This window comes from Marmota marmota, unplaced genomic scaffold (assembly GCF_001458135.2).
Source record: "Marmota marmota marmota unplaced genomic scaffold, marMar, whole genome shotgun sequence".
Lineage (NCBI taxonomy): Eukaryota > Metazoa > Chordata > Mammalia > Rodentia > Sciuridae > Marmota > Marmota marmota.
In genome coordinates, this window is record NW_026000119.1 from 3,067,235 (window position 1) to 3,081,539 (window position 14,305).

Below are 14,305 nucleotides of genomic sequence, written 5' to 3' on the forward strand. Positions count from 1 at the left end.
TATTTATGAGGGAAGGCGGGCTTTACAGGCGAGGCACTCCCACTCTGCCTCTCTGTAGGCTCACCGGTTGACGCCCTAGCCAATCACGGAGCATGGCGTGTCGTAGAGGCCAATCGGAAAGGTCAGTGGCATTAAGACTTGCTCTTGACCGCTCCTTCTCGGCCTTTGGGTGCGTGGTAGGGTTAGCTGTAACTGGATTGTTTTCCTACTTGGAATGAATCCGGCGCCATCGCGTGTTTTGTGAGGCCAGTTCTGAAAATATGAAGCAGAAAGGAAGGGCCAAAATTGAGGCGAATATGAAGCATGCGGATGGGACTTCGGGTGCGATCTCTGAAACTGGAGGGTATGTATGGGAAAGGATATGAAGGGGACAAATAAAACGTGGTGCCCTACATGTTGAAGACAGAATCTGGGCAAATATAAAATGATTTACTGAGCTGCACATCGTTTTCCTTTTACTTAATCTTGTAGCTCTCTGATTCGGAGACAATGTAGGAGATGTTGTCATGGTTGGCGTTAAAAATGTGATTTCGGAGGAGCTTGAGCGAAGAGTATGAAGTGAGCATGCTCCGACATTCAAAGAACCCCTTTCCGAAAGCTACTTTGCTACGATGAGGAGTCAAGGAAATAAGGTAAGTTTTCCTGGGGGTTTGGGAAGCCTTCAGTGCAGTGCAGTAGCAGTCATGGAGGCAGGAGAGAAAGGGCAGTCATGTCATTTTGGTTGGAAATGGGGCACTCGTAGGTTTCAGAATTTGAGATGGTCAGTTTTCAAGGAAGAAAGAAAATAGGCCAAATGAGGGCACAATATTTTTGTCTTTGAAAAGTATAGCCATAGCATATTAAGTGGTTCTGTTTTAATCCTGCATAGTGTTGGAGGCCACTTTTAGAAAAAACAGCAGTGTTAATCTAGCTTACATAATTCCAAATTTCCAGACCTAAAAGATTGATTGCTTCTTGTTTTCCTTTTTGATTATTTGGTCTAGATTCCAGCCAAAAAGATTCGTATCAAGGTATTATTTATATCTACTTTCCATTATAATGTGCTCATTTCTTATCTGAATGAAATTAATAGAGATTTGCTTATGTTTTATTAAAAATTATGGTGTAGAGATAGTTCATGAACTTTGGAAAGATTATCATCTGGGGAATGGGCAGAGCAAACGTTTGCTTGGCTGTTAAGATGTACAACAAAGACTAGAAGCTGGGTAAAAATATTGGGGCAGTTGGTTGGGCTATTATTATTATTGAGTACTATTCTAGTACTCGAATTAAGACCTGAATTAGGCTAAATGGAAATAGTAACATTGTTTTAAATTACCTTTAAGGAAAAAATTGGTTGCCTTATATATTTGTAACAGTAAAAGAGATAAGTACCATATAATTAACAGATTTAATGTATACAGTTCAGTTAGACTTTAGTATTTGCTCAGAGTTGAGCAACTATCACTGCACTGAATTTTAGAACACTCTTTTCTTTTGATATAGTATGGGGTCTGACTATATTGCCCAGGTTGGTGTTCAAGTGGGGTTCAAGTGATCCTCCTGCCTCAGCTTCCAGAATTGCCTTGGACTATGGGTCCCTTGCCTGGCCCATATGAGAACATTTTTATCACCCAAAAAAGAAACCCCATTCTTTTTAGCTGTATCTCCCTCTCTCCTGTCCCTCGAGGCAACCAATTTACTTTTCTTTGTGGACTGAACTGTTCATTGTACTTCATATAGATAATAAACTAGCATGAGAAATTATGTGACTGGCTTCTTTAATGTACAATGTTCTCAGAGTTCATCCATGTTGTAACATGTATCAGTACTTAATTATGTTTTTATCACTGAATTTTTTCCCATTGTATAGATATACCACATTTTATTTATCCATTAGTGATGTACATTTGTGTTAACAGTATTTTGGGTTATTATGAGTAAGGATGCTGTAAACATTAATGTACAAGTTCTACACGGCACGGACATAAGTTTTTTTTGTTGTTGTTGTTTTCTTGGTGCTGGGGATTGAACTCAGGGACTTGTGCATGTAAGGCAAGCACTCTATCAACTGAGCTATATCCCTAGCCCCATAAGTTTTTGTTTCTTTTGATTACACATAAGAATGGATTTCTGGGTCATATAGTAATTATGTTTAACTTCTTGAGGAGCTTCAGGACTATATTCCAAAGTTACTGTACCATGTTACATTCCCACCTGGAGTGGATGAGGTTTCCAATTTTGCCACAAAAATCATAAGCCTCAAGTATTCCATTGTGGTGGTTGCCCTTTTTTTTTTTTTTTAAGGATTCAATACTTTGTAGGGAACCCACTAGAGGATGTTCCTTGAGTTCAAAGACAATGTATAAGGTGATTTTCAGTCCTTAGCACATGTGTTTCTGCTATAATGTTAAATGTGTTCCTGAAGAAAAGAACTTAATTTCAGCAAAATTATTCATTTGAAAGTTTACAGAAAAAAAAAAGGATTAAGGTAGACTACTCAAAATCTATGCAAATTAAAATCACTTGGGGGGCGGGGTGGGGGGGAGTGATTGCTACCTAAAGAGTGCATTTATGTTCCTACCCAATTTTAGGTAACTTCAAAGCGAAAAGGCCACAGCGGGCATAAAATGGGCAAAATGGAAGGACTGAGACATTGGGAATGGAAGTGGAGTTCTGGCTAATGTGTTCTTAAAATGGTTTACAGCTAATATAACCAGTTGAGAGCCTGAAAAAAGAGATGATGATTCAGGTGGTTTGGGAGCCAGTTAAATATTATGAGAGCATGTATATACAAATAAGCAATCTCCTTTCTTAGGTATATTCTTTGTAGCGTGTGTGTGTGTGTGTGTGTGTGTGTGTGTGTGTAGTAATATATATGATATGTATTGCATATGTATATGTAATACATTTATATAAATTACTGAAGTGATGCTGTGTTCTTTTTGAAAATTTGTAGAACATTTATAAGAAAGTTCATTTTATGGTTAGAGTACTCTACCTTGTGTTCTTTTTTTTCTAGATATTTTAATTTTTCTAGGTGGAAGTGGTAATTACTAATTGTAAACAAGTTACTGAGAACTGACAGTTCTATAATAGTAGAATGTCAGATTTACTTAAATATCATAAGCCTATTTAAAAAAACAATAAAACTCACTTTACAGAAGCCAGAAAGAAGAGGTCGCTGCTCTAGATAGTCTCAGAATACTTCAGTATAGGGAAATATTTAATAAAACTTTTTTGTGCCTTTTGTTGTTTAGTGGTGACATTGAGGCTCTCAATTTGATCATTTGGTTATATCTTTCCTTTAGTGACTTCATATCCAGTGATTAAATATTTTCACTGCTGTTCACATAATGAACCGTTGTGATTATTGAATACTTAAATGAGGATATGTAAGCCTTATTAAAGATGGTGTTAATTGTAAAAGGCATTGACCATTGCACAAAATAATTAAAAAATACCTCTTTTTCAGGAGATAATGGGAAAAGATGTGGATCTTGGATAAGAAGTCCAAATATTCAGGGAAGGTAGTATATTTTTCTGTTTTATGTGTATTAAGTAGTCCTGAAACTATAGCAGCAACTTGGAAAAGATTGTCCAAGTAAAAAATGGATTTGTAAAGACTGGTGTTATCTTATTACCTATTTTATGGTAGAGTTTATTGGCTACATAGGGAAGAATAACAATGCTTATTGATCAGTTATTGAGCTAAGCTTGAGAGTTGTTTTTTTAAACCTATTTGTTTCTTATAATACCCCTATAAAAGCAGACATATTTTAATTTCTAAGCCCAGTCTTTTGCTTGTTAAGCATATCTTTTCTTCAGATACTTGGCTAATTCTACTAGAAATTTCCAATTTGTTGTCCTGCTATAACTAACTCATTTTTGCTGAATTTTTCATCTTTGAGTTCGCTATGTTTTTTTTCTTCTTCAGAAAGTATTTAGAATTTGAAATTTTTTGGTGACCAAATTTAAATGCAGTCCTGAACCTTTTCACTTAATATTTTGCTCTTTGGATACAGATACAGATTTTGTCCTCTTAGTTAACTTTAGTAGGTCAAAATAACAAACTCTTATTATCCCACGGCTTTTGTGGATCACTATTCTGGGAATAGAGTGAGTTATTTTGGCTCAGTGTGGTCTAATGACATGACAGTCATCTGAAGACTTAATTTTTGGGAGAATAGGGCAGCTTCTGAGCGCTCTACTTCTTTGCTGGCTAATGTCTAAAGAATTTAGTTCTTTGCCATATGACCCTCTTCATAGACTATGCCTTCCAAACCATAGCAGGTAGCCTCCCCCAGAGGGCAAGATATAAGAATAAAATACCCAGATAGAAACTTTACATTTAAAACTTGATCTAGGAAACATATACCATTTCATCTTTCCTCTTCGTTATTCATGGAGACATAATAGGAATGGATTATACAGGGGTGTGAATACCAGGAGTTGGTGGTGGGGTATCATCATGGACCCCACAAGGATATCATATATATTTTTTTTAACTTTCAATTTATTACATCAAAAGGATTTAATAGTTGACTCAAGTAAATTAGGTGTATAAGAGCATGTATATCCAAATAAGTAAGTTTTATTATTTCTTGTGCATATGTAGTAATATATACGTAGTATATAACTTGCATATGTGTATATGCTACATATATCATATAAACTACTGAAATAATTCTGTGTTCCATTTTGAAAATTTCTAGAACATAATCAAATTCATCTTACAGAGTACTTTACCTTGATCATATTTTTTAAATAGCTTTTTCTCTTGTTCTAGGTGGATGAGGTAGAAGAAGCTGATGAGAACTAGACTATAACTAGAAATTTGGTTTCTTTAACCCAGTATTTTGCTGAGGTGGCACTAATGAAAATGTTAAACATTCAGTTTAGGTTTTTCCTTTTTTGGTACTGGGGATACTAGGGGCACTTTACCACTGTAAGACAGGACCTCTCTCAGTTGCTGAGGCTGGCCTTGAATTTGCAATCTTTCTCTCTGACCCTCCTGAGCCACCTGGATTACAGGCATGCGCCCACTGTCCCCGGCTTATTTACAGTCTTGTAAAGAACATAGTCTAATTACTTATAGGTCTATAAATATTTGCTGGAGGATGGAGTAAAGGTACAGATGTACAGAATCAGTGAAGCATTTTGACCTTTTTCTTCAAGCTTCATTTTTGTTCAATATGATAAGTATACTATACTACAACTTCCCGCTGCTGCCTTTCCCCTCTGTATGTGCTCCTGCCCCTCTTCATTAGCAAATACAGACCATGTCAAGCAATCAGAATGTCCCTTATTATAGAATAATAATTAGTGCCTGATATTTGTAATCTTTTGAATTTTTTTCATCACTGCTGTCAAGTTCGTTAATAGAAACAACCTTCCTTCTTTTCCTGTAAAGTCTTAGTTCTGATAGTTGTGAACACTTATCTAATAAGAAAAGCATTATATTAAGCCAGCTATGGTGGGGCATGCCTGTAATCCCAGTGGCTAGGGGGCTGAGACAGGAGGGTTGCAAGTTCAAAACCAGCCTTAGGAAAAGCAAGGCAATAAGCAAACCAGTGAGACTCTGTCTCTAAATAAAAATATAAAATGGGGCTGGGGATGTGGCTTAGTAGTTAAGTACTCCTCGGTTCAACCTCCAGTACCAAAAAAAAGATTACATAAAAAGGAAAGAATAAACAGTTTAGAATATCAGGCTTGCTATGGAGAAGATGCTTTCAAGGTAGCATGAGATAGTCTGTAGAAAGTAGATATAATGATACAGTTGAAATAATTTTTGTTCTGATTTATTTTTTCAGTCATAATAAAACTGCAGGTCTGTGTATATGGTCCTGGGGACTGAACCCTGGGGTGCTTTACCACTAAGCTATCTCCCCAACTTTTTTCTATCTTTCTTTCTTTTTTTTCTTTTTTTGAGGAGAGGGTCTTAGAAAGTTTCTGAGGCTGGCCTCAAAACTTGCAATCCTCCTGCTTCAGTTTCCTAAGCTGCTGGGATTTTTAAGGGCTAATCAAAGAAAAAAGAATAGAGCTTCAAATTAAGTATAAATGTCCAATGATTAAACTTTTTCCACTGCTGTTCACATCATGATTTGTTGTGATTAATTTATGTGGATGAGGACATAATAGAAATAGTCATGAAACTTAAATATATGGTGTAATTTCTATACATTGATTTGCCTGTTTGAATATTTTCCCTTGTAGGACTAAAATTGAAGGTTGTTTTTCTTAGAGAAAATCACTTATTGTATTTATTTGCTCAAGAATTAGAAGATTTATATGTAATAAGGTAAGAGGTTTATAAAATAAGTAGTTTTCAAAAAAGAATACAAAGTAAGATGAGAACAAAAGTTTGACATTTAAGTATAATGTAGATATTGTACTTTGAATTAAAGTTCTTTTCTTATTTTAGCTTTCAAAGAAAAATAGAATTTTCCAAATTTATAGGTTGACTCAGGAAAGAAAATTGGAGGGGTAGAAGAAGGGACTTTTAATAGTCATCTTTTCTTAGAAATAATGATAAAATCCTTTCAGGCCTTGAAATTCTTAGAGATCATATTTCCCAGAGTTTACATTTGTTTATTATTTGCTATTCTTTAAATGATTCATACATAATTCCAATGGATGACTATCCAATAACATAATAGGAAAGTGGTAGCTGAGAATCTCAAATCTATTACCAGTTTTGTCATTGTGTCTTTTATCATACCCATTTCCCAAATTTAAAGAACATATACATCCTGCAAAGAGAAATCTTAATAACTTAATTTCTCATTAAATACATAAAAAAGATGCTAAACCTAAAAGTTTATATTTTTTTATAGCCCATATGAAAAAGATGTATGAAATAAATGCATCCAAAAACAATAAAGCTAAAACATTAATAGAAGGAATGCTGCTGTTTTGCTAAAATGTAAGCATAGTACTGTACTGGCTGTTAGGGAGCAAACTACACAACTGACCATCTTGTTCCTTGTGGTTATTTTTCTAGAACTTCACTCCCTGAAGACTTGAAGATTATTGAAATGAAAGGGGGAGTCACAATTTTCAAAATAATATTTTTTTGACCATGTATAAATCCTAATTTGAATTGTTCTTTAAATTATCTCCACACGTTGTTCTACCTTTACTGAGTAATTCAGTCTTGAAACTAGCACTCTTTGAGAGAAGTTTTGTTTTTATTTGATCCAGGACAAAACTTGATTAATTTATAGTCAGCTATTAAAAGATTAAAAATTGACCTTTCTGAAATGATTATTTTCTTTTTCAGTACAGTAGTCTTAATAGGTACAAGTATCAGTTACCAAAGTATTAACTGAAAATAGTTATATAAATTTTGCTGCTAGTTCTTCAGTTCACAAATTATTTTGCAAATAAAAGATGTACATCATGATCAGTGACCACTCACTTCTTTTAAAGTCTGATGGTGATTGTTTACTAATAATTTATTCAGTCCTTGCACTGATAGCAAAGTGCATAGATTTACTGCTTTCTTGTATCCCAGAGACTGAACTCTTTTACAAAAATGGATAATCAAAAGAAGGAATTGGTCAATAAAGATGACAGTGTAGCAAAGAAATGAAAATGGATAATGCTAGAAGTGAAAGTGGGTGTGATTAGAAGATTTGAAAGTGTCAGCTGCAAAGCAAAGCCTGCAGGAAGCTACAGTGTGAACTGCATTGCATATATAGTTAGTTGCCACCATATCTTAATTTAAATTGTGCTACTAACAGAAAGCCATTTACAGTCAAAATTGAAGACTGATCAAAAGCAGATCCCAGTTTGGCTAGCTAGCATTCAGGCCCAAGCACTGTTGTTAGCTGTTGCAATGAAAGAAAATAATTACAATGAAACTGAAAATAAAAATTTTACTGCCAGTAAAGCTGGATTCATTATTTCAGAAGTCAACATGAATTGGTTAATGCTAATCTACTTGGTTAAGTTGCAAACTCAGATAAAGGCACTACTATGAAATTTGTACCCAGATTCCCAGATACAAGTAGTCCTACTTAATGTAGGACTCCATTGAGTCCACCTTGTAGGATTTCAATGCAGTGTTATAGAAGATAGAGTGGACTGGGAAGGAATTTGATACTGCTGCTGGTCAAGAGCCAGTTGAAGAAAAGCCAGATGAGCTTAGTGAAGGTGAACCTCTTGGCATGAGTGATAGAAGTGGTTGTGACATAAAAGATGAACATACCTCAGAGGAAGTGATGCCAGCAAAAACCCTTCACATCAAATTCTCAGAGATAACTTCATGACCTTGAAAGGAAAAAGGGTAAAATTTGTGGTTCCTATGTCAAGGCATAGGAAAGATGTTCAATGCTTATTGTAAGTAATATGAAGACAAGTACTATTTAAACTACTCTTGATAAATTATTTACATTTTTAAAAAACTGTAATTTTCAGCTTCTAATGTTTTTAATTATAGTGAATTAAATGCTAGTTTTACAAAAAAGTTGCAGAGTAATATTTTTGCATTTAAAATAAATATCAAGATTTTAATTTTTTTTCTGTGCTTTTTCTTTTTAATTATTATTCTTTTTAGTTATACATGACAGTAGAATATAACCTGACTTATTTATACAAACATGGATTACATTTTATTCTAATTAGGATCCCAGTTTCGTGGGATGTAGAGATTCACTGTGGAGTACTCCTGTATGTACATAGCAAAGTTATGTCAATCATTCCACTGTCTTTCTATTCCGGTCCCACCTCCCTTCCCATCAGAATTAATTTTGGGGGGAGGTACCAGGAATTGAACTCCAGGGTACTTGACCACTGAGCCACACCCCCAGCCCTATTTTGTCTTTTATTTAGAGACAAGGTCTCACTGAGTTGCTTAGCATCTCATGGTTGCTGAGGCTGGCTTTTGAACTCTCAATCCTCCTGCCTCAGCCTCCCTAACAACTGGAATTACAGACCTGTGCTTGGCTGAAAATTAATTTTTTGACCAATTTTAAGGAAACAATAATTATATATTTTCCCAAAGACTTAGATTGCATTGTGCCTGCATTTAAAACACATGAAACCAAATATAAATACACATATCAAGTCTACAGATATTTATTCATATTGCCTTTGTATGCTGAATACCAAAGTTTTGAAATTAAGTTTATAGTATTGGATTTCTCATATTTGGAGTTCATTTATCAATCCATTTGTAGGCCACACCCTAATAGAGTGACAACATTTTCCAGTAAGGTCATAGTAAATATTAGGCTTTGAAGGCCCATGCCATCATGATTACAACTACCCAGCTCTGCCTTTGTATAGCTTAAAGCAGCTATAAACAATAACCATCAAGTGTGAATGTGTACTAATAAAATTTTATTTATGAATACCAAAATTTGAGTCTCAAGTCTCTTTTTTTTTGTACCCAGAGTTGCTTAACCCCTGAGCCACACCCTCAGCCCTTTTTATTTTGTATTTTAGATAGGGTCTTAATTGCTGAGGCTAGCTTTGAACTCATCCTTCTCCTGCCTCAGGTCCCTGAGCCGCTGAGATTACAAACATGTGCCAACACTCCTGATTTTAAGATATTTTCTTTTGCACTTTTTCCCCTTTTTCAACTATTCACAAGGCCTGGAATTTTGGGGGAGGAGGCAAGGTTTGGAGGTGACTGATTTATGCTTCAATTATTGTTTTTAGGGTGAGAGTAGGAGTTACAATGAATCTTTCCATACTAATGCACATTTCCAAGTAGCACTCCCTTTGGAATAGGATAAGAAGAAGAGAGTTCAGAAGGTAAACTTTCTCTTGGCTCAAAGGATGGTCCCACTTGTGTGTGTGTGTGTGTGTGTGTGTGTGTGTGTCTCACCAAGTTGCTTAGTGCCTCCCTGTTGCTAAGGCTGGCTTTGGTCGTTCTGCCTGAGCCTCCAGAGCTGCTGGGATTACAGGCATGCAGCACTGCACCTAGCTGGATGGTCCCACTTTTTCAGTCAGGTTTTTTGTTGGCCCCTCTAGATAAGTCTTGCAGCTATAAGTTAGAATGGAAAGTATTTTAGAACATACTCAAAATTAGCCACTGAAAAACTAGTAATATGCTTGAGCTGGTTTATTTCAAACCTGTTGAAAAATATTTTAAAAATTGAGCCGCACATGTAGGAAACTGAAGGTGTTGGGAAGAGTGCAGTGAATTAAAAAAAAAATTCTCCAGTATGGTAGTATTGACAATATTTTATGTTTTTGTGTGCAAGAACATTCCAGTTATGGCAGGTAGGCAAGGTTTCCTTAAAGAACTGGCTTTGGATGATAGGTATAATGGAAAGTGAACGGGGGTAGAAGTTAGGAGACATTAGGTTGAGTGCAGGTTTTAATATTTAATGTTTTTCTCTGGTTTGACTATAAAATTATTACTCCCTAAACTCAAAAAGTGCATTGAGGTAACACATCAAGGGTCTGAGGAAAGTAGGAGCATCTCGTGGGAAATGCTTGAGACCAGAAAGATTTTAAGTTTTTTGTACTTGGAAATATTTGCATAGACTTTTCTGATTGAACATCGCTAATCTGAAACCTGAAAAACTCCTTAATCTGAGCGTTAAGTAGGCGCTCAAAAATTCTTTATTTTCAGATTGGGGATGCTCAAACTACTACTTGCCCACGGCTAGTTGTAATGGGTCTGGACTTAATGGGATAGTAACTTTAAGGATACTAAAAAATTAACATACCTCGGCCCACTTACGTTTGCCCCTTTGGAGCATTAAATCAACTATTTCTACAAATAATCTTTTTTTTTTTTTTTTTTTTTAGAATTTTAATATTTATTTTTTAGTATTTGGCGGACACAACATCTTTGTTTGTATGTGGTGCTGAGGATCCAACCCGGGCCGCACACATGCCAGGCGAGCGCGCTACCGCTTGAGCCACATCCCCAGCCCTCTACAAATAATCTTTGAGTATGACAAGATCATCCAATTTCAATTCTCAAGACACAAAACTGTAAAAACAGTAGGCAATTTAAAGAGCCCAGGCAAACTGCAATAAGCTCCTTGTAGCCCGATTTTCACGTAGTTTGGCGTTGGCAGTAGCTCAAGGGCTGCTGGTGCCTCACAGGACTACGTGGCATTCCTGCGGGCCACCGCCATAAGCCAGACCGCAATGCCCAGCACGACTTTTCCTTTACCCGTAGTGTGGCTACTGCATCCACACCCTCCGCCCAATCTTACAGAAAAGTGTCTATAACCACACGTGATGCAAACCAGGGCCCCTAAACCTCCGCACTGGACTTGATATGTGACCGGCCGCAACTCCCGGAAGTGCCGTGGCCGACCGCGCGCCGAAGTGGGCGGGGCAAAGCGTTGCACCCGGAAGTGTCGGCCTGCAGGGAGGGGCTGCGGCTGCCACGTTGGAGCGGAACGTGGAGGTGGCCCTGGGCCGGGGAGGAGGGGCGGCGGCGTATCCTGAGAGAGTCTGACCGGCGCGGTGCTAACGCAGAGCCGGTCGCTGAGGGTCCCGGGCAGTTGTGTCCGCCTGTTGCCTTCTGCCCTCTTCGACGGCCATCGGGCCTTGAAGTTGTGCCCAGGTAGCTGGGACCCCGGCCTCGGTCTCTGCTGGCTCTGCCAGCCTGAGGCCCGGTCTCTGGTGACTACGCGCCCCTGGTCTTGGTTTCGGGCCCAACGGGACAACGTCAGGCATCGAGACTCCTTCGGTGTTCGTGCCCGTCAACAGCCGCCGACGAGTCCAACGTCTAGCACAAGCTCCCCTGAGGATTACGACAGGGTTTTCTGCCGGGCATTCTCAGCCGGGTTGGTAACTGGAGTTTGAGGTTAGGAGACCTTCGGACCCAGTGCACAAAGAGGTGCGGTACCCAAGGGCGAGGAAAGAAAACAAATCTCAGTTTTATTTCGTTGACTTTAGTTTGGTTGAGATTTTTCGTTTGTATTTGACTTTTTGTCAAATTTAATGGTTCACGGGGTTGAACTGAAAGCTATCATTTAACCACAGTTGGATGATTGTAGAAACAATAGTCTCCAATCGCTGCCTAAGGAAACCTCATTAAGTATGGTATGATTTTGCTAATAAGTTGTTATAGTAAATTGTGAGGCAGTTGTAAATTAAGTCAAAATATTGTTTAGATTTATGGGCGTTATAAACTTTTCTGTAGTTTAGAGAGTGAATTTTACATAGGTCTTTTTGAACTTACAAACCCCTCCTCCTAAACTGTTCTTTCTACTACAGAAAACTGAAATTTGGCTGTCTTTGTTGCAGCTGTAACTGTATTTAATCGGTAATTCGAAGGTCGTCCTTGTATCACAGAATCCTCGTTTTTCTTACATCCTCCTTTTTCATTGGTTAAAGCTTACCCTTCTTTTTAATGGTTCTTCTGTGCTCCTCGTTCCTCTTTACTCCATAATTACAGCTGTAGGAAAGGTTCGTAGGCTTTAAGAACTTCTGGATAACTTGCAGTGCCCCCCCCCTCCCCCCCCAGTCCTTCTGGATGGACTTTGAACCAAGGGCCCAGGGCCTCGGGCCTCCTGCAAGCGCTCACCACTAAGCTATATACCCAGTCCTTTTTATTTTTTGAGACAGGGTCTCGCTAAATTGTCGAGGCTGGCCTCGAATTTGCGATCCTCTTACTTGGCTACTTGAAGTGTTTTTGTAGTTATGAATTTATGTTACACGCATTCATGGTTATTTCGGAAGTGTGAAATGGAGATGGATATAAAATTATACTGCTTATTTTATATAAGCAGGCTCTTTTGTGAAACTAATATATAAGAAAAGAAGGAAATTTGTATACTGTAAAGAATAGTGTTATCAACCTTTTGGGATAACACTCCCTTTTGAGAATAGTGAAAGCATTAGATCATCATCCTAGAAAAACACTAGACATGTAGAATGTGTAATTTCAGAGGTTTACAAATGCCAAGTTTAAAAAACTCTTGTAAAGTGACATTACTAAATTGATTTTTACATTTTTTTAGAAATGTTGCTGTTCTTATATAGGTTCATTTCAGCTCAGGATGTTTTCTTATCCTGAAGATGTATGACACCATTTATTTAGTTCAGTAGCCAATGCACAGTTGCTTTCTTTGATTTGTGTTTAGTTGAGTGAGATAAACCTAGAACATTGACAATACTATATTAGTCCTATGCAATAAATATTGCCATTCTTTTTTTATTCTTTTTTTATTTTACTGGGGATTGAACCCAGGGGCTCTCTATCACTAAACTACATCACCAGCCCTTTTAACTTTTTTTTATTTTGAAACTGAAGCTTGCCTTGAATTTATGATCCTCCTGCATCAGCCTCCTGAGTTACTAGGGATTACAGCTGTGTGCCACCACACGTGGCAGATATCCCCATACTGAGTGAGATATTTTGCCCACACAAGGTATATATTTTTATTAAAGGCAGTGCCCGCTAAGGATTGTATTCCTAGTTTGGGAATTAAAGGTGCTGGGTCCGTTACTTTAACTTTTCACTTTCCTGGGTATGGTTCAACTCTATGACATTGTAAGTATTTTTGAAAAATAATAACTGCTTGAGTTTTAGTATTACTTCACATTTGCAGTGTGAAGGAGTAGCAAGAAAAAAAAGTTTTCACTTAATTGCATGCAATTAATTACAAAGTTTTTTGAAAAATAAGAGTTCTAACTTGGAACATAAATTTTTTTCAGATGTGTTCATGAAGATACTTTAGAATAGACATTTTAAATTTTAACTCTTGTAATAGCCCTCTTTTATGAGTATTTGCTATGTGGCAGACACTGTTGTAGGTACTCATTTAATTCTCAAAATGATGTGTGGTGTTGATGCTGTTATTGTCCTTATTTTACTTGGAGGGGAACAGGACACAGATAGGTAAAATTATATGACAAAAGTCCAAGCTGTGATATGGTTGAGCAGGGATTTAAATTTAGGATGTCTGCTCTAAATTGCATGCTCTTTAACTGCTATGTTATAGATATTGTTTTGCAGATAGTATATATAAATAAGCCACTGTCCTCACAATTTTTTCTGGTTTTATAACAACTATGGTCATAGTAAAATAGTATTGAAAGAAGCAAAGTATGCATGGTAGGAATTCTAATCACACATAAAATTGATAAATTTACCCAAATTTTTTAAAGCAAATCTCACTTGGGAATTACATATGGTTTCATCTAAACTTCTTATTTTGTAGAAAATCATTTACAATTAAATGAAGAGAAAGAAATACACGTGTATCTAGATGAACCACTTACAATTAAATGACCATTGCTAAGAAAAGGAAATACACACGTTTCCCTAGCATTCTCATTTTGAGAATGATAACAGTAGGTAGATTATGGTACTCCTGTTTAATTAGATTCAGTTCTTTACACA

General features: G+C 36.9%; 1 protein-coding gene and 1 long non-coding RNA gene across 36 annotated transcripts in view; both read left to right on the forward strand.

Moving 5' to 3' along the window:
* Positions 1 to 208: 208 nt before the first annotated feature.
* On the forward strand, positions 209 to 10,825 carry LOC107153687. Of its 10 annotated transcripts, none has more exons than XR_007341179.1 (6): positions 209 to 347; positions 472 to 632; positions 984 to 1,010; positions 2,574 to 3,509; positions 6,196 to 6,280; positions 10,769 to 10,814. It is a non-coding gene; the product is annotated as an uncharacterized LOC107153687 (long non-coding RNA). The 10 variants fall into 10 exon arrangements; XR_007341175.1 differs by lacking the exon at positions 10,769 to 10,814 and adding an exon at positions 6,983 to 8,501; XR_007341181.1 differs by lacking the exon at positions 10,769 to 10,814 and having other exon boundaries at positions 2,574 to 2,797; positions 3,455 to 3,509; positions 6,196 to 8,501.
* Positions 10,826 to 11,306: 481 nt separating this feature from the next.
* Sec31a (SEC31 homolog A, COPII coat complex component) overlaps positions 11,307 to 14,305 on the forward strand; it is a 63,643-nt gene continuing 60,644 nt past the window's right edge. For 24 of the 26 annotated variants that reach the window (XM_048784738.1, XM_048784741.1, XM_048784742.1 and 21 more), the window contains exon 1: positions 11,307 to 11,794. The gene's annotated coding sequence lies outside the window, so the exon portion shown is untranslated. The remainder of the gene's footprint in view (positions 11,795 to 14,305) is intronic. The other 2 variants (XM_048784758.1, XM_048784740.1) reach the window with 2 other exon arrangements.